The following is a 19273-nucleotide window of genomic DNA, read 5'->3' on the forward strand; positions in this document are numbered from 1 at the left end:
AAATATATATTCAAAAATAGGATAAGACTTATTATGAAGTATCTGTTATAATTTTTAATTTACTTTTTTAAACTGACTTTCATCTATAGAACCTAGATTTAAAGCTGGATAGCTCCCTAAAATATGTCCTTATTTTAAAGGAGGCATATTTTGGGCTCCATGTTATTGCCAACAACTTTAAGGGAAGTTCAAAATTATTGGATCCAAGTAAACTTTTTTTTTGAGTGTAAATAGGTTTGTTCATTTATTTCAAAAAGATAATTAAGACATCGATAAATGAGATCCGTATCCTAAATAAAATAGTATAGAGCTTAGATTTAGGAAGGCAACGTGGTGCAATGGTTAGCATGCACGTCTCTGTAATGCTGGTGACATTTCTGAGTGTTTCAAAGCTTCCCTATGTGGTTTCGCTGAATTGTGGAACGCCGTTCGGACTCGGCTATAAAAAGGAAGTCCCTTGTAATAGAGCTTAACATAGAATCAGGTTGTTTCACAATGGACTGATTAGTATAAGTGAGCCTGAAATATCGGGTTGCCACTATCCCAAACAGTGTTGCCAGTATTGGGGATTTTTCCCCAAATTGGATATATTTTTTCGTAAATGGGGACGACATTTTTGAGATGGGGACTTGGGGATTTGGTGGGGAATTTCCATAAATTTGGGGATTTTTGTGGAGATTTTTTTTTATTGACAAAATGTTATTTCTAAAGGAAATTTTGCCAAAATTCTATATCTATAGACTATTTTGCCAACATTTTATTTCTATAGAAAGTTTTGTCAAAATTTTATTTCTATAGAAAGTTTTGTTAAAACTTTATTTCTATAGAAAATTTTGTCAATATTTTATTTCTATAGAAAATCTTTTTAATATTTTATTTCTATAGAAAATTTTGTCAAAACTTTATTTCTATATAGAAAATTTTGTTTTATTGCTATATAGAAAATTTTGTCAAAATTTTATTTCTATGTAGAAAATTTGTCAAAATTGTATTTCTATATAGAAAATATAAAAATTGTATTTCTATATAGAAGAACATTTTGCTATTTTGGGATTATTCGTTTGGCTTGAGGTCATGGACTAATGAAAAATGCTGGTGTTGATGTTTTTATACCCTCCACCATAGGATGGGGGGTATATTAACTTTGTCATTCCGTTTGTAACACATCGAAATATTGCTCTAAGACCCCATAAAGTATATATACTCTGGGTCGTGGTGAAATTCTGAGTCGATCTGAGCATGTCCGTCCGTCCGTCCGTCCGTCCGTCTGTTGAAATCACGCTAACTTCCGAACGAAACAAGCTATCGACTTGAAACTTGGCACAAGTAGTTGTTATTGATGTAGGTCGGATGGTATTGCAAATGGGCCATATCGGTCCACTTTTACGTATAGCCCCCATATAAACGGACCCCCAAATTTGGCTTGCGAGGCCTCTAAGAGAAGCAAATTTCATCCGATCCGGCTGAAATTTGGTACATGATGTTAGTATATGGTATCTAACAACCATGCAAAAATTGGTCCACATCGGTCCATAATTATATATAGGCCCCATATAAACCGATCCCCCGATTTGGCTCGCGATGCCTATAAGAGAAGCAAATTTCATCCGATCCGGCTGAAATTAGGTACATGATGTTAGTATATGGTCTCTAACAACCATGCAAAAATTGGTCCACATCGGTCCATAATTATATATAGCCCCCATATAAACCGATCCCCCGATTTGGCTCGCGAGGCCCCTAAGAGAAGCAAATTTCATCCGATCCGGCCGAAGTTTGGTATATGGTGTTAGTATATGGTCTCTAATGACCATGCAAAAATTGGTCCTCATCGGTCCATAATTATATATAGCCCCCATATAAACCGATCACCAGATTTGACCTCCGGAGCCTCTAAGAGAAGCAAATTTCATCCGATCCGGTTGAAATTTGGCATATGGTATAAGTATATGGTCTCTAACAACCATGCAAAAATTGGTCCTGTTGAACTCACGGTTCAACCTATGATGAGTACCCCCCTTGCTTATTATCTATTTTGACATTTGATTACTTGTATTTTTTGAATTGCATTGAAACAATATTGTTATCCTTTTCACTTATTTGTAATTAAGCCATTAAACTCGATACGATATCTATAACCGCTTTAGGCGGAATTTTGGTAGTTAATTGCGCTTCAACCTTCAATAAAAGCAAGTTGGTCTACGGCCCTTGACATCAACGAATTGGTCTCTTGTTTTTTTTTATTTATTGGGGTAAATCTCACGGATTCACCAAATCAACAAATTAATAATTTTACTCCAAGTCCACGACCCACGAGTAAACATTGGTCCTTCGAAAAATCCTAGCAGAGACTAGGATAGGAAAGAAATCCAGTAGAAAGTTTGCAAATACGGAACGTTCATTCTGAACTTCAATCGCAATACAACAACGATACTAAATAAAAGTCAATTTAATTTGATTCGGCCTAAAAGCGTCAATTGGGCATCTCTAAACTCATCAGGTGACATCTATTATTATTGCCAGTATCATCGAGTGACAGCAGAGTACGAGGTTTTTTGAGAGAAAAAGTGAAAAGTAAGAGAATAAAAGGAGGTAGGTTCGGTAGCATGTTGGTGATTATAGTGATTACGATCAAAATACAAAAAAATTACAAACAACAATATAATTGGCGGTGAAATCGCGACCGGGATCGAAAAAAAAAACCTTTGAGAAAAAAAACAACAAAAACTAAATCATATACTCATACATTACATTAATTCAAATACATATAAAATAAAATTGTTAGTGTGTGAGTGTAAAAAAAAAAAGAAGAAAAGTTATATCAAAAGTGGCATAGAATATATAATATCTTAAAAAGTGCATAAAAATACAAAAAAAAATAGAGAAAAAAAGTATATAAAAGAAAAGTGACAACCACATAAAAATACCAACAAACAATAACAGTTATATTTACAAGTGAGAAAATAAGAGAAAGAATAAAAACCCAAAGTGAACGTTAAAATGAATATTTTAATTTAAATAAACCATAAAAGTTCATTATTGTGTTTTCCATAATAAAATACAAATGTGCCACTGAAATTAAGTAAAATTTTTATGGAAAATTTGCATTGGAATAACATATAAACAAAGTTTTTGTACGACAAATCGAACAGTGATGCCAAATACAGCTGGTGAGGAGCATATGACAAGTTGTAGTTAACAGCTGTCATGCAGTGAACATACTCTATATTGATCAGTGTCTCAAATGTCACAACAAAAACAAAAGAGTGAAGTGTAAGTGGACAGACATTAAATAAAGTGAGAAATTATAAAAATAAATATTGAATAGGAAAGCAACACTGGATTTTCGAACAATAGTCATAGTGAAAAATTGAAATAAAAACAAAAAACAAGTAATTTAGAGTGAAATAGAAACATTTTCAAAAACATTATCAAAAAGCTTTCAACGTCACTCAAGAAGAAAACAAGAAAAGGGTGAGTCTTTCATTTTGTTTATATAAATAACCAGAAATTGAAGAAAATAAAATTGAAAAAAAAAAAACAAAACATTAAAAGATAAACATTTGGAGACATTTCGGTTATTTAATGTGGTTTCTCTTTATTTTTTTGGAGAAGAAAATCGCTCAAAATTTTGACAACATAAATCGAAAAATTAATGCGTTTCAATATTTTCTTCGAATAATTGGCTTACTCATATTTTATTAACTTAAAATATCTGATCTAAGTCATAAAAGAAAACGCAGAACGGAATAGATTGGTGCTTTTTTTTTATGGAAATAAAAAGCATTAGTTGTCTTCATAACAAAAGAAAAAAGTTTCAGAAGAGACCATAACAAGATCAGCTGACCTCCACTATCGCAACGATATTCGAGAGCTTGAGAACGATCAGCTGACCAAATTTCTCATTGACCACAGCATTCCCAAAATAGGGTTGCCATATCGAGGATTTGTTATGTTTACCCGCCGGGATTGCTATAAACGTTTTTAAAATATAAAACAATATATCTAAGATTTCATTATTCAAATCATATAAAATATCAACTTTTTCGTATATAAACTTTGATAATTTCGCTCAAACAACTGCTCACTCGAATCGAATCGTTGATAATAAAAAAAAAATTGAGATACAATATGGCTGAACGTAGAAAATTTTTGTTTATTAACGACCTGTTGGTATCATTTTGCAAAGAATTCAAACCTGCGGAAAATGCAAAAATTTTGTCATTGAAAATCGAGGAAAACGAATTAGAAAAGAGATGGACTAAATTGTCAGAAACCTATGAAAGTATCATGACAGGTGAAGAAACAGCAGAAAATGCCGATATCGTGAAAATGGCTACTATGAGATACAAAGAGGCATACAAAGAATACCTATCATGTAAATGTAAAATAGCTGAAATGATTTCGCAAAAACAGCCAGCAAGGGCTGACGAAACAATTCTAAACAATACTATTAGTCAACAAAATTCTTCGTTAAAACTACCTCCCTGCGACACACCTCCGTTTGAGGGAGGATACTCGAAATGGCCGGCATTCCGAGATATTTTTTGGGCTGTCTTTGGAACCCACCCAGACTTGTCACCTGCTCAAAAACTCTTCCATTTGAGAGGAAAAACTAGGGGAGAAGCTTATCAAATTGTCAGTAAATTTGATTTAGTTGACGACAATTTCCAATTAGCTTGGGATTCTCTCAAAAACCGCTACGAAAACCCTCGTATTCTCGTTCATCAGCAGATGAAAATCCTTTTTGGCATTCAAGCTGCTCAATCAGAAACTACCAAATCTATACGAACTATCCAACAGGGAATAAATGATAGCCTGTCCATATTCAAGTCCTACAAACTCAATACCGAAAATTGGGATCCTATTTTGATTCACCATTGTTCCACCAAGCTTCCCGAGGAAACTTTAAGGGCGTGGGAAGACTCCCTTTCTGATCACAAGCAGCTTCCATCCTGGCAACAGATGAATGCTTTTCTCTCAAAAAGAATTGAGATTTTAGAGACTCTGACCGACTATAGGAAATCTAACTCAAGAGATAATCAGAATCATCATCATAAGACCCAATCATTTCACCAGACTCGCGGCGATGGAAATAACAATCCTCATAATTGTAGAAAATGTAACAGAAATCATTCCCTACGAAATTGCGAAGATTTCAAAGCATTACCAGTAAATGACCGTTTGAAATTTGTATACTCGAATAAAATTTGTTCTAATTGTTTGTCGTCAAGGCATTTGAAACCAACCTGCACGAGTACTAAATTTTGTAAAGAATGTAATAAAAAGCATCACACCTTGTTGCATCTAACATCATACCACGATCGAAGTACTTCTAATTCCAATCGAGTAACCCAAAGACCATCTTCATCTCAATTTTCGTCGTCGAATAATGTCCCTCCTACTGAAGACGATCCTAATTTAGAATCGTCAGTTGATTTAGTTCAGGCTCATTTCGTGCGCCATGAGGGCACAACTGTTTTGCCTACGGCTCTGATAAATATTAAGCACGCTGGTGAATTATTTGCGATTCGTGCACTCCTCGATAGCGGGTCGGAAAGGAGTTTTATTTCGAAAAGGATTCAGCAGAGACTTGCAATCCCCATTGACACACACATGTCACAAATCTCAGGTTTGGGTGGAACAGTGGTAGGGAACTCCACAGGACGATGTGTCGTCAACCTTAAATCACGTGCTTCGAATTACTCAATAAAAATTACTGCCATCGTGGTATCGAAACTGTCTCATTTTTTGCCGTCCAGGAAAGTGAGAATCGAGAATCTCCATGACATCAAGAAATTAAACCTAGCGGACCCAAACTTTTTTAAACCCGCCCCTATAGATATGATCATAGGTAGTGATTACTTGCCATCAATCAATATGAAGGGCGTATTAATGAATATTGCCAATGGTCTAGAAGCTAGGGAATCCAAATTTGGTTGGTATCTATCGGGGCCCCTTCCAACAAATGAGGTCCATACATTTTCAACAAGAGTATATGACACGAACGAAAATTCACTCAATGAACAGCTTAGACGCTTTTGGGAAATAGAGGAAGTCAACAAGACCATGATAATTACTGATGACGATAATTATTGCGAAGATTTTTACAAAAATACTACCTACCGTCAATCAGATGGGCGTTATGTTGTTCGGTTGCCTTTTCGTCGGGAATTTCCTGACACGATATTTCTTGGACAGTCCCAAAATATGGCCGTGGCTCAATATAGGCGTATGGAGACCATGCTGAGCAAAAATCCATTGCTAAAAAAGGAATACGAGGATGTTCTACGTGAATATTTGCAATTAGATCACATGGGTCAAGTCAATCATGTCGATAGTTCTTCGGACAAACAATTTTCATTCTTTTTGCCCCACCACGCCGTAATGAAACCTGAGAGCAAGACAACAAAAGTGCGGGTAGTATTTAATGGTTCCAAAAAGACGAAAAGCGGATATTCTCTAAATGATGCACTCTACTCAGGACCAACTTTACAGGCAGATATTGTTCAAGTAATTTTAAACTGGCGTTATTATAGATACGTGTTCACAGGTGACATACAGAAAATGTATCGCCAGATACTTGTTCATCCTGATGACCGACCCTATCAGCGTATAGTATTTCGTGCTGATCCCAAAGATTCCATAAAATCCTTTGAACTCAAAACAGTAACTTTTGGGTTAAACTGTGCACCCTTCCTGGCCATACGAACCCTAAAGCAATTGAGCCTTGATTGTAAACAAGTTTTCCCATCAGCATCCTCAATCTTACAGAAGGAAATTTATGTAGACGATGTGTTATCGGGAGGACACACGTTAGTCGAGGCGAAGTCAAAGCAAAGTGAATTGATATCGACACTTGCCACAGCAGCCTTCCCTCTGAAAAAAATCACTGCTAATACGAAACCTTTGCTAGAAAATATACCCCGGGAGGATCTTTTGGATGAGGAATTCTTGAACTTTGATGACTCCAGCAAAGCCAAAACATTAGGAATACGCTGGGATGCACTTTCGGACAGTTTTTACTATAGGGTTGGACCCATTCCCACAGCATCAGTTGCAACCAAACGGCAAATCCTTTCAATTATTGCTCGACTTTTTGACCCTTTAGGATGGTTGGGACCCATTGTCATTTTAGCGAAATTTTTAATGCAACAGTTATGGGCTGAACATGTAAATTGGGACGATGGAGTTCCTCCACATTTGCTGGTCAAGTGGAAATCTTTTTGCGAGAACTTGCCACAGATCCATACCATTAAAATTCAGCGTTGGGTAGAATATGTCCCAGGTCAACAGATTCAAATACACGGCTTCTGCGACGCGTCGGAGAAAGCTTATTGTGGTGTTGTATATCTTCGAATCAACAACTCAGGTAAAATATCAAGCCACCTCCTTGTCGGAAAAACACGCGTTGCTCCTATCAAACGTTTAACCATCCCGAAATTGGAATTATGCGGAGCAGTGTTGCTAGCTCATCTTGTAAAAATAGTAGTCGACACTATGAATTGTGAACATGAGGTATATCTATGGACAGATTCCTCTATTGTCCTAAGTTGGCTACAAAAGGAACCTCAGACCCTTAAAACGTTCGTTGCCAATCGTATTTGTGAAATTTTAGGACTTTTTGAATCCACATGTTGGAGACATATAAAAACAGAAGAGAATCCAGCCGATTTAGGTACACGTGGAAGTACTCCAGATGATCTGGTTCAGAATAATCTTTGGTGGAATGGACCTTCCTGGCTTCAACATCCCCAAGACAAATGGCCACAACCACGCACCTTCGCTCCAACCGATTTAGAAATGAAAAAGTGTTCCAATTATCATGTAATTATTACAGAAGATATAATTTCCAGATTTTCTTCTTTCAATCGAGCTCTACGAGTCATGTGTTATGTTTACCGATTTATAGATCGATGTCGAAAACAATCAAGTGTAAATTCAGTTGGAACTCATTCCATTGCTGCCAATGACATTGTGTTGACAAACAGGAGATTAAGCATACTTTCTCAGAAGCAGTATTTTTGGCGAGAGTACCAATGTCTTAGCCACAAGTCTCCTATCAGCAATAAAAGCAATATTTTGACACTTGCTCCATTCCTGGACAAATTTGGTTTGCTACGTGTAGGAGGACGCCTAGAGAATGCAGGTCTTAGCTATGAAGAAAGGCATCCAATCATTATCGCTGATAAATCACATTTCGCACAATTACTGATACGATATACTCATCAAATCATGCTCCACGCCGAATTCAATCTAATGTTACGCGCCATACGCCAATGTTTTTATATACCAAGACTTAAAAACCTAATTCGTAAATGTATACGGAGCTGCATTACGTGCACACGATACAAACGACAGTTTCAGACCCAAATCATGGCTGCGCTTCCACCGGAACGTGTGAAATTTTCCTTACCATTTACATACGCTGGCGTGGATTTTGCTGGGCCTTTCAATGTTAAAACTTCTAGGTTGAGAAACGCAAAACTCATTAAAAGCTACGCAGCAGTATTTGTCTGTTTCTCAACTAAAGCGGTGCATCTTGAAGTGTGCTCGGACTTGTCCGCAGAGGGATTCTTGGCGGCCTTCACTCGTTTTACAGGACGTCGGGGACTTCCAAGGACTATGTTTTCAGACAACGGTCGCAATTTTGTGGGAGCTAGTCACAAGTTATTGAAAGAGCATAACGAATTCCTCAAAACGGCTGAACAGAGTTTGACTCAAAAGTACGGTCTCCATGGCTTTTCGTGGACTTTCATACCACCGTATGCCCCCCACATGGGAGGTCTTTGGGAGGCAGCGGTCAAGAGCATGAAGTCTCATATGAAAAAGATTACTAAGAATTTGTCTTTCACATTCGAAGAATTCAGTACACTATTGGTCAGAATTGAATCTATTCTTAACTCAAGACCCCTATCGCCAATGTCTCAAAACCCGTCGGAACTACTACCGCTGACCCCTGGACACTTCCTCCGAGGTGGTCCTATTGTTGCTCCTCCTGAGACCCAATCTAATTTAGAACCAGAGAACTTACCTTACATTAGCCGCTGGCAGCGATTGAAACACATTCAGCACATCTTCAGCCGACGCTGGAAGTCCGAGTACGTTACAGAACTCCAGCGCCGTTATAAATGGAAAACTACTTGCAGCAATATAAATGAAAATGACTTTGTTGTAATCAAAGACGACTCTCTGCCACCAACAGAATGGTGCGTCGGTCGGGTATCCAAAGTTATTAAAGGTCAAGATAACAATGTCCGAGTCGCCGAAATCCGGACACAAAATGGGGTCATCGTACGCCCGATTGTAAAACTTTGTGTCTTACCAACTTCGCAATAACCGCGTTGAAAGAAGAAGAAACTATTAATATGAAGCAGTTGATCGTATTTCCTATAATTTCTAGTTGGCTGTCGTACCTCTTTCTTTTTTTCTTTCTTTTCTCTTATTTGCAGCGCTACCGAAGCCGAGATATATTCCAGCCAAGTCGGAATACCTTGCCATTCCACAATGAGACGACACCATCTACATGGCCCATTTAACGGAAGTTGATTAGACGTCCTACCAATTTGGCCCGGGAAAATGTTGAACTCACGGTTCAACCTATGATGAGTACCCCCCTTGCTTATTATCTATTTTGACATTTGATTACTTGTATTTTTTGAATTGCATTGAAACAATATTGTTATCCTTTTCACTTATTTGTAATTAAGCCATTAAACTCGATACGATATCTATAACCGCTTTAGGCGGAATTTTGGTAGTTAATTGCGCTTCAACCTTCAATAAAAGCAAGTTGGTCTACGGCCCTTGACATCAACGAATTGGTCTCTTGTTTTTTTTTTATTTATTGGGGTAAATCTCACGGATTCACCAAATCAACAAATTAATAATTTTACTCCAAGTCCACGACCCACGAGTAAACAGGTCCACATCGGTCTATAATTATATATAGCCCCCATATAAACCGATCCCCCGATTTGGCTCGCGAGGCCTCTAAGAGAAGCAAATTTCATCCGATCCGGTTGAAATTTGGTATATGGTGTTAGTATATGGTCTCTAACAACCATGCAAAAATTGGTCCACATCGGTCTATAATTATATATAGCCCCCATATAAACCGATCTCCAGATTTGACATCCGGAGCCTCTTGGAAGACCAAAATTCATCTGATTCAGTTGAAATTTGGTACGTGGTGTTAATATATGGCCTCAAACTCCCATGCAAAAATTGGTCGAAATCGGTCCATAATTATATATAGCCCCCATATAAACCGATCCCCAGATTTGACCTCCGTAGCCCCTTGGAAGAGCAAAATTCATCCGATTCGGTTGAAATTTGCTACGTGATGTTACTATATGGTATCCAACAAACATGCAGGAATTGGTTCATATCAGTCCATAATTATATATAGCACCCATATAAACCGATCCCCAGATTTGACCTCCGGTGCCTTTTGGAGAAGCAAAATTCATCCGATATGGTTGAAATTTTGTACGTGGTGGAAGTATATGATATTTAACAACCATGCCAAAAGTCGTCCATATCAGTCCATAATCATACATAGCCTCTTATAAGCCGATCCCGAGATTTGGAGCTCTTGGAGGAGCAAATTTCATCCGAGTGAGTTGAAATTTGGTACATTGTGCTAGTATATGGTCGTTAACAACCATGCCTAACTAGGTCCATATCGGCCTATAGTTATATATGGCCCTCAGATAAATCGATCCCCAATCACACAAAAATTGGTCCATATCAAGTTCATAATTGTATATAGCCCCCATATAAGCGACCCCCATATTTCAATTCCGGCTCCCTACGTACCGTGCAAAAGTCCATATCGATTCGTAATTATTTGTAGACTTACCTACACATACTTTTTTGTCTAATGTATTCCACGTATGGACTAACTCACAATTTAGAACACGATTTAAGATACCACAACCCAAGTAATTCGATTGTGGATGACAGTCTTTCGTAGAAGTTTCTACGCAATCCATGGTGGAGGGTACATAAGATTCGGCCTTGCCGAACTTACGGCTGTTTATACTTGTTCATTACTTTTTTATTCAAATGTTGCTGTTCAAACATTTTTTTCTATATAGACAATTTTCTCAAAAATTTTTTCTATATTCATTCATAAATACAAGGAACTCCGAACTCCCATTTTCATATCTCCAGAATTTCGAAGACGATCACCAGTCTCTTGGTGCTCGAAATCTTGATCTTATTGCAGCTTGCTGAATTATTATTACAGATTTTCTACAGCAGAGCCGTTTGCTTTACTTAAAAAAAAATGGTCAAAAATGTATTGGAGATTTTTGTGAGGAATTTTAAATTGGGAATTTTTGGGGACGAAAATATGACAAGAGCCTGAAAAATACTGTCAACACTGATTCCAAATGCCAGAAATGGAAAGTTGTCTAGGGACGTTTGATATATTAACACATTAAATTAATCTCTCATACATGGACGCCTCTTAAAGGTTGAGACAATTTAGGCGAACGAGGTTTCACTGTATTATGAAATATTAATTAAAAGAAAGTTTATTATCTTTTCTTCAAACATTTGTCTATTTAAAATTAGCAGACGAATTTTGGAAATTTGCGACCTTTCACAAATTTTTTTTTTGCCTTTAATCACGAAATTTGTCATTCCGTTTGTAACACATCGAAATATTGCTCTAAGACCCCATAAAGTATATATATTCTGGGTCATGGTGAAATTCTGAGTCGATCTGAGCATGTCCGTCCGTCCGTCCGTCTGCTGAAATCACGCTAACTTCCGAACGAAACAAGCTATCGAGTTGAAACTTGGCACAAGTAGTTGTTATTGATGTAGGTCGGATGGTATTGCAAATGGGCCATATCGGTTCACTTTTACGTATAGCCCCCATATAAACGGACCCCCAAATTTGGCTTGCGATTGCTCTAAGAGAAGCAAATTTCATCCGATCCGACTGAAATTTGGTACATTGTGTTAGTATATGGTCTCTAACAACCATGCAAAAATTGGTCCATAACGACCCACTTCTACGTATAGCCTCCATATAAACGGACCCCCAAATTTGGCTTGCGATTGCTCTAAGAGAAGCAAAATTCATCCGATCCGGCTGAAATTTGGTACATGGTGTTAGTATAAGGTCTCTAACAACCATACAAAAATTGGTCCATATCGACCCACTTTTACGTATAGCCCCCATATACACGGACCCCCAAATTTGGCATGCGATTGCTCTAAGAGAAGCAAATTTCATCCGATCCGGCTGAAAGTTGGTACATGGTGTTAGTATATGGTCTCTAACAACCATGCAGAAATTGGTTCATATCGGTCCATAATTACATATAGCCCCATATAAACTGATCCCCCGATTTGGCTTGCGGAGCCTCGTAGAGAACCAAATTTTATCCGATCCGGCTGAAATTTGGTTCATGGTGTTAGTATATGGTCTCTAATAACCATGCAAAAATTGGTCCACATCGGGTTATAATTATATATGGCCCCCATATAAACCGATCCCCCGATTTGGCTTGCGGAGCCTCTAAGAGACTCCGATCCGGCTGAAATTTGGTATTTAGTGTTGGTATATGTTCTCTAATGACCATGCAAAAATTGGTCCACATCGGCCCATAATTATATATATAGCCCCCATATAAACCGATCCCCAGATTTGACCTCCGGAGCCTCTTAGAAGAGCAAAGGTCATCCGATCCGATTGAAATTTGGTACGTGGTGTTAGTATATTGTCTCTAACAACCATGCCAAAATTGGTCTATATCGGTCCATAATTATATAGAGCCCCCATATAAGCCGATCCCCAGATTTGACCTCTGGAGCCTCTTAGAGGAGCAAAATTCATCCGATCCGGTTGAAATTTGGTACGTGGTGTTAGTATATGGTCTGTAACAACCATGCAAGAATTGGTCCATATCGGTCCATAATTATATATAGCCCCCATATAAATCGATCCCCAGATTTGTCCTCCGGAGCCTCAAATTCATCCGATCCGGTTGAAATTTGGAACATGGTGTTAGAATGTGGTCTCTAAAAAACACGCAGTAGAAGTTTCTACGCAATTTATGGTGGAGGGTACATAAGCTTCGGCCTGGCCGTATATACTTGTTACAATTAAAAAATGTTAAACCAATTGAATTTTTAATTGAAATTTTTTTTAGAATTCAATTAAAATTTTAATTGGAAAAAATTTCGTGATATTTTTTTGTGTGTTCATTAAAGTCGTATGCCTTTGAACTATTGAATAATTTCCTTAAAGTAAAGAAAAACAGTTTTGATTTAAAGAAATAATTTTAAAATTAGCTGATATATTTAATCTTTAGATTTAAGTTAAAAAGCATATTCAAATATTGGCTTATTTTGAGGATTTTTGTATATATTGTTTAGAGTTTTTTTTTAATATTAAAAAGACATTTTGTACTTTGAAATACCCAACAAAAAACAAAACTTCGGCAACAATATGGCGAACATGGTCTTTTTGGATCCCAAAATGGTGCAAAATTGCCGAAGAATCGATTAATTTAACATGTGCTTGTCATAGGACGGATGTTCACCACACTGAAAAAAATATTGTCGTGAGGTCAAATATTTCATGTCTTTAAAATACGAATACAAATTTTGCTTAGCATAGAAGACGCATTTCTCTAAAATAAAGTTATTTTCCTTGTCCAAAAGTCGATAAACTTTTCAATGAGGTCGTATTGTCCTTATAATTAAGTGATTTGACTTAAAAATGGGTATCTTAACTTGAAAGAAAAAATTTATATGCTAAGGTCAACTTGACTTTAATAATTCAGAAAAATTCTTTAAAATTAATGAAATTGTCTTTAAATTTGTTGTCTTTTTGCATCTTGACTACAAAGCAAAAAATCGTTCAAATATAGGACATGTTTTTCAAAACTTTATTTTAAAGAAGTTTTTTACTTGAAACATAGCATAATTTCTACTGGAAGTCGAGTCCTAATTTGGAAAATAAAGTTGCCGTTAACTCGTTTTTAAAGGTCTTTGATAGCATATGAAGGAAAAAAGCTGAGAAAGCGAAAAATTAAAATTTGCTTCCTAGAAGCAAGTACACAAAACCTAAATTTAAAAGAGAATTGTGTCTTAAAAGTATCCTCCGCTTCTTTGGCTCGGAATCAATACCAAATTTTTTAAAGTAAAGACAAAATCTTTGGAACCGAGTATTCTTTTTTTTTTTCAGTGCATTTGGTATTAAAATACTATAAATGATATCTGTATTCTAATTATAATTTTATAGAGCAAAAATTTAAAGCCGGATAAGGACCTACTCGTATTTTACAGATGTCGCATATTTAACTCGAAATCCATACCGAAATTTTTAAGGGAAAGTCCAAATATTTGTATTGTTTTTTGAGTGTATATTTGAAATATTAACCACTGTGCAGTAGTTAGATTTGGGGTTAAAAAAATATGCTCACTATTGTTTTAGTGAAACACAACTAGAACACTCAATGGCATTTCCGATGATGTGTTTTTTCCACTGAACACATCAAAATGATTTCCATCGAAAATAAAACTCAACAGGGAATATGTCGACAGGTTAGGAAAACGAAAACCTCCAGTTTTATATGAAAAATAATCTGCTACAAGCAGTAAAATTCATACATGGTTTGAGATGAGGAAAAGTTAAAAACACAAAATGAAGAGCTAACCATAATTTTAGGACCTTACTCTAACATATTCTCCATGTCAGTAAGAACCATCTAAAAGGCCTTGACCAAATCAGTACAGTATATGAAGTTGAACCACGGTATCATAAATTCGTAACAGATATCTATTGCGCTTATAGCCATATTCAGTCTAGAACTGGCTATATCAGCCCCATTTTGTTCGCTATATAAAACCCTAATGACGAATTCCACCATTCTATGGCTATGGATTCTTTTGTATTTTAGTACTTTGTATTTATTTGAACTTCTTTATCCACCCCTATCGTGTACAGATAATTCTCCTCATGCTTTACAATTGTCATATATGGTAGTAGGAAATGAAGGATTGTCTTCCCGATATTTCACTTTTCATTGATATATGCTCTCCGGTTAAAGGATAGTAAGGAGCCATCCATATTTTAAGCATGCAGAAGGTTTTTTTTTGTTTTGTAACACACATGCAAATGTGAATTTCAATGGATCAACATTCGATTGGTTTCTTGATATTCGTGATGTTTTCATGGGTATTGCAAGGAGGGAGGAGTGGGGGGCAGGGGTTTGGTATTTTGATTACAATGATTTGTTGCATGCATTCCGGTATTGTGTACGGTGATGTTTGCAATTGCAATTGTACCAAATTTCCTTGGTTGTGATGCTACTGTTGATGCCTTCCTACACTTTACAAGGGGGTGTATCCTATTTGTTTTTGTTGTTGTTTGTTTTTTTTTTTTTTAGATTACGCCAGGAGCTATAGTTTTTCGATATTTATATATTCCGAAATATGGCCAATGTTAAAACGAAACGTTCTGCATTTGTTATATGCGGTGATGTTTTTGTTTGAGGTTTTTTTTTGTAGGTGGGTTGGAGTTTGATGAAATACAATTTTCACAAAACTTCCACACAATGAGCAGATAAATTGAGAAATTCATTGAACATTGAAGAACATGAAAAATAAATACCCAACCGAAGGCAACAATTTTTCAAAAAGAGACTCAAAAGGCAAATGCTATTTATTCACGGGCTAGGGTTAAATGTTAAATTGAGTTTGCGGCAAAGTTTTGTATGTTGGTAAGAACAGAGTTAAGGCATAGTTACAGGAGGCCGAAAGAACAATTGCCGATTCTGTCAGCTTCCGTTTATAGCTCAAACAAAACAACCTAAATGCGAAGATTATTTAAAATTCAATATTATAGCTTTATTTGACCGGCCTTATTGTTATGCCTCAACTAGGCTAGGGCGTTGAATATTAAGTTTGCTCTTCCACTTGCTACTCAATGACTATATGAAGTATATGTGATTGATGAAGGTGTAGCACCATACGAGAAGTTGCCTTTCTTTAAAATTAATTTTCAAAAGAATATTTAAATTCATATAAAATCATACTTCCCTAAAATGCTATGGGTCACTAAATCAATGAATTTGGTTTAGGGGTTCTCACAGTCTGCCCTGAATTCTTTTTTAGTTGTTTTGGCAATGAGTTTTTCTTCAAACTTCACTTAACTTTGAACTTTTAACCGCTGAATGTCAAAAAGTTTCTTTCTCACCCTTTTCCAAATGAAAAGGATTGAAGTTTGGCAATTTTTTTTTCTCAATTGAAGCCACTTGTCCAAAATCACACAGACATACCAACAATGATTTGTTTGTTTTTTTTTTGTTTCGTTTCGAAAATCTAGCTGAAAACAAATTTATTTTCTGACATTTTCATAAATTTCTTCTTTCACACATGCCAGAGAGTTTACCCGGTAAATTCATTGATTTTTTTTTTTGTATACTTGAGAAACAAACTTGATTTGGGGGTCGCAACTTTATACACTGTTGCTCAAAATATCCCCTCTTTGTAAATGCCAGTCTATGACTACATAGGTGAATGACCCTGTTTCCATATTAAATGTAGAGAATTTAAAGTCAATAAATTTGAATTTATGTAGAAAAAAAACATGCAAAATCTAACGAACCCCTCATATTTGGAATCTCTCACATAACCGTCTGTTGGCAATGAATATTCCCCCAACCAACACCAAGTACATTTTTTGCTTCACTGAATGTGGATGGAGTGCAATGGCATCCCTTTAACATCTGACACTTAGCAATCAGCTAAACATCGCAATTTACCAAAAATAATATCCAACATGCATTGTAGGGCACGTAGATTTGCGGTTTATTACATTGAGCATTGGTGAAGCTATAGACGAAATTTGGGATACTCTTCACAATCGTAATTTTAAGGAATGGATGAAATATAAGGATCAATATCAATAAATGGGTTCATAGGGACACCAGATTCTAAATCATATAATGGGCCGATGTAGACCAATTTCTGCATGGTTGTTAGAAGACATATACCAATACCCAAATTGCAAAAGGATCGAATGAAACCTGCTCTTCCAGGAGGCTTACGAAATCAAATCTGGAGGTAACATTTATTGGAGATCTATACCTTGCGGATCTATAGCGGTACAGGGCTAGTTCCTGGTGTTAATGGACCAGTCCCAATTCTAGTTCCAAACATATTGCAGGGACCGTAAATTTTAATATTGGCTTGTCATTGACGGGGTTAATATACAAAGAAGAATTGAAGTTGGACTTATTCCAAAATAACACGTCCTGAGACAGTTTGGTAGAAGCGATAGACTGAAGCATTGACACCGGTCCTGTGATATGTCCGTCTGTGGAAATTTGCACCACTTTCCTGTAGGGTACATACATTTATTCCAGTGACAATTCACTTTATTATTTACAAGCATACTAAAGCATTTTGATCTATTGCATTCAGAAATAAAGTTATTCATTATGAAATTCAAGCTTGATAGTAGTATTGCTTTATTTTTGGCTATTGTTGGAGCCCTTCTGCATTTACATGTGAACAAATAGTTTTTTTTTCATGTATAACTGCTCATTATAGTTATACTGGTAGTAGAGCAGCACATCCAAAAAGTGGACGGAAAATCCCAGAAATACACCGGAAAGGATTCGAAAAGTTAAGGCCAGATTTGATCGAAATCCTTGCCACAATGTAAGGAAACTTGCTTCAAGATGTCGCGAGAAAGGATGCAACACATATTGCAAACTAAGCTTGGACTAAAGCCATTAAATAAATGTAGAAGAGTTCATCGAGTTTACTGGCTTAAGAAATCAGCTCAAAATGTACACCTTCTATTGGCCATCAGAACTCAAGCGCCACCATTAGGTTAGGTTACGAATAGTGTCACTATTCGTCCGTTATTCAGTTCATTATGTTGAAGTGTTGAACTTCATTCTTATCAATCGGTGCTGCAGTATTCATTGACCATTGGGTCAAAATAAATGCCGAATATTATATGGTAAATGTCCTAAAGACAATATTGAAGCTCTGGGTAGACAAACTTTTCAGCCACACACCATGGACATTCCAGCAAGACTCAGAACCATCGCATTCTGAAAGACCTCATTTCGACCGCACAAAAGCCAACAAAATCTTCGCATTTCAATCCTTTGGACTGTGGATTTTTGGAGAATAAAGTTGGCAAAAAAATACGGTTACCTTAATACGACGCTTCGCTGGGAAAATACCAAACTACCACAGAGCCACTTTCGTGTTGCCCGTGGTCGTTTGAAGGTCATAATTTGTACTACCCAGTAAATAAAGTGTCGCTAAAAAGTAGTGAAAGAGTTTTTTTTTTTGTTCCGGAAGTGGTGCAAAATCAATAGAAGCGAGAAGTTGGTATCTATTAGAAAGTTTTTCTCAATTATTAATTAATTTTATAGTCTACTTTTCCTCCCTTTATTGTTTAGTAAAATGTTCAATAGTTCAACAGCTGTAATCAAGAAATGAAAAAAAATCGGTGAAAAAGCGGTAATTTTTCGACATTTTTGGGATTTTGCGCATATATTCAGCATTTTTGTTGGACGAGTCAAGAGCTACAACTTTGCTGAACACTGCAAAAAAAGTTACAGCATATTTCTAGCTATGGCCATGCGAAAATTTAAACAAAATATGCTCAAAATCTAATTTGGCGGCAAAATTATAGAGGCTCATAAAAAACGAACGACAAGCAATCTGGCAAAATCCAGAAATTACTTTTGTCTTCTCTCGGCTGGGATAAGTGATTTTTTGTTTGGAGCCAAAAAGTTTAAAATTGCGTCACAGTGATATAAGCCACCCTGTTATTATGAAAAAAACTGCTGGTGCCAAGTTTCAAGCCGATAGCTTTTTTCGTTTGATTAGCGTGATATGCACTGACAGACAGACAGACATAGATCGATTCAGAATTTCCCCACGACCAAAAGTATATACATTTTATTGGATCTGAGACCGATATATCGGTGTTATTAGTAATATAAAAAACTTAATTTAATTTCATGAAAAAAAATTAAAAAAAAAAAACAAGTATATTCGGCCAGGCCGAATCTTATGTACCCTCCACCATGGATTGCGTAGAAACTTCTACGAAAGACTGTCATCCACGATCGAATTAATTGGGTTGTGGTATCTTAAAACTTCTTAACATCGTTTTCTAAATTGTGAGTTAGTCCATACGTGGTATATATTAGGCAAAAAAGTTATGTATAGTTAAGTCTACAAATAATTACGAATCGATATGGACTTTTTGCAC

The 19273-nt window shown here is 36.4% G+C and overlaps 1 long non-coding RNA gene across 1 annotated transcript; it reads left to right on the forward strand.

The window, feature by feature from the left end:
* The first annotated feature begins 2768 nt into the window (after positions 1-2768).
* Positions 2769-9821, forward strand: LOC142220091 (uncharacterized). Its single transcript, XR_012717836.1, has 2 exons — positions 2769-3474; positions 9453-9821. It is a non-coding gene; the product is annotated as an uncharacterized LOC142220091 (long non-coding RNA).
* Positions 9822-19273: the final 9452 nt, after the last annotated feature.

This window comes from Haematobia irritans, chromosome 1, assembly GCF_050003625.1.
Source record: "Haematobia irritans isolate KBUSLIRL chromosome 1, ASM5000362v1, whole genome shotgun sequence".
Taxonomy (NCBI): Eukaryota; Metazoa; Arthropoda; class Insecta; order Diptera; family Muscidae; genus Haematobia; species Haematobia irritans.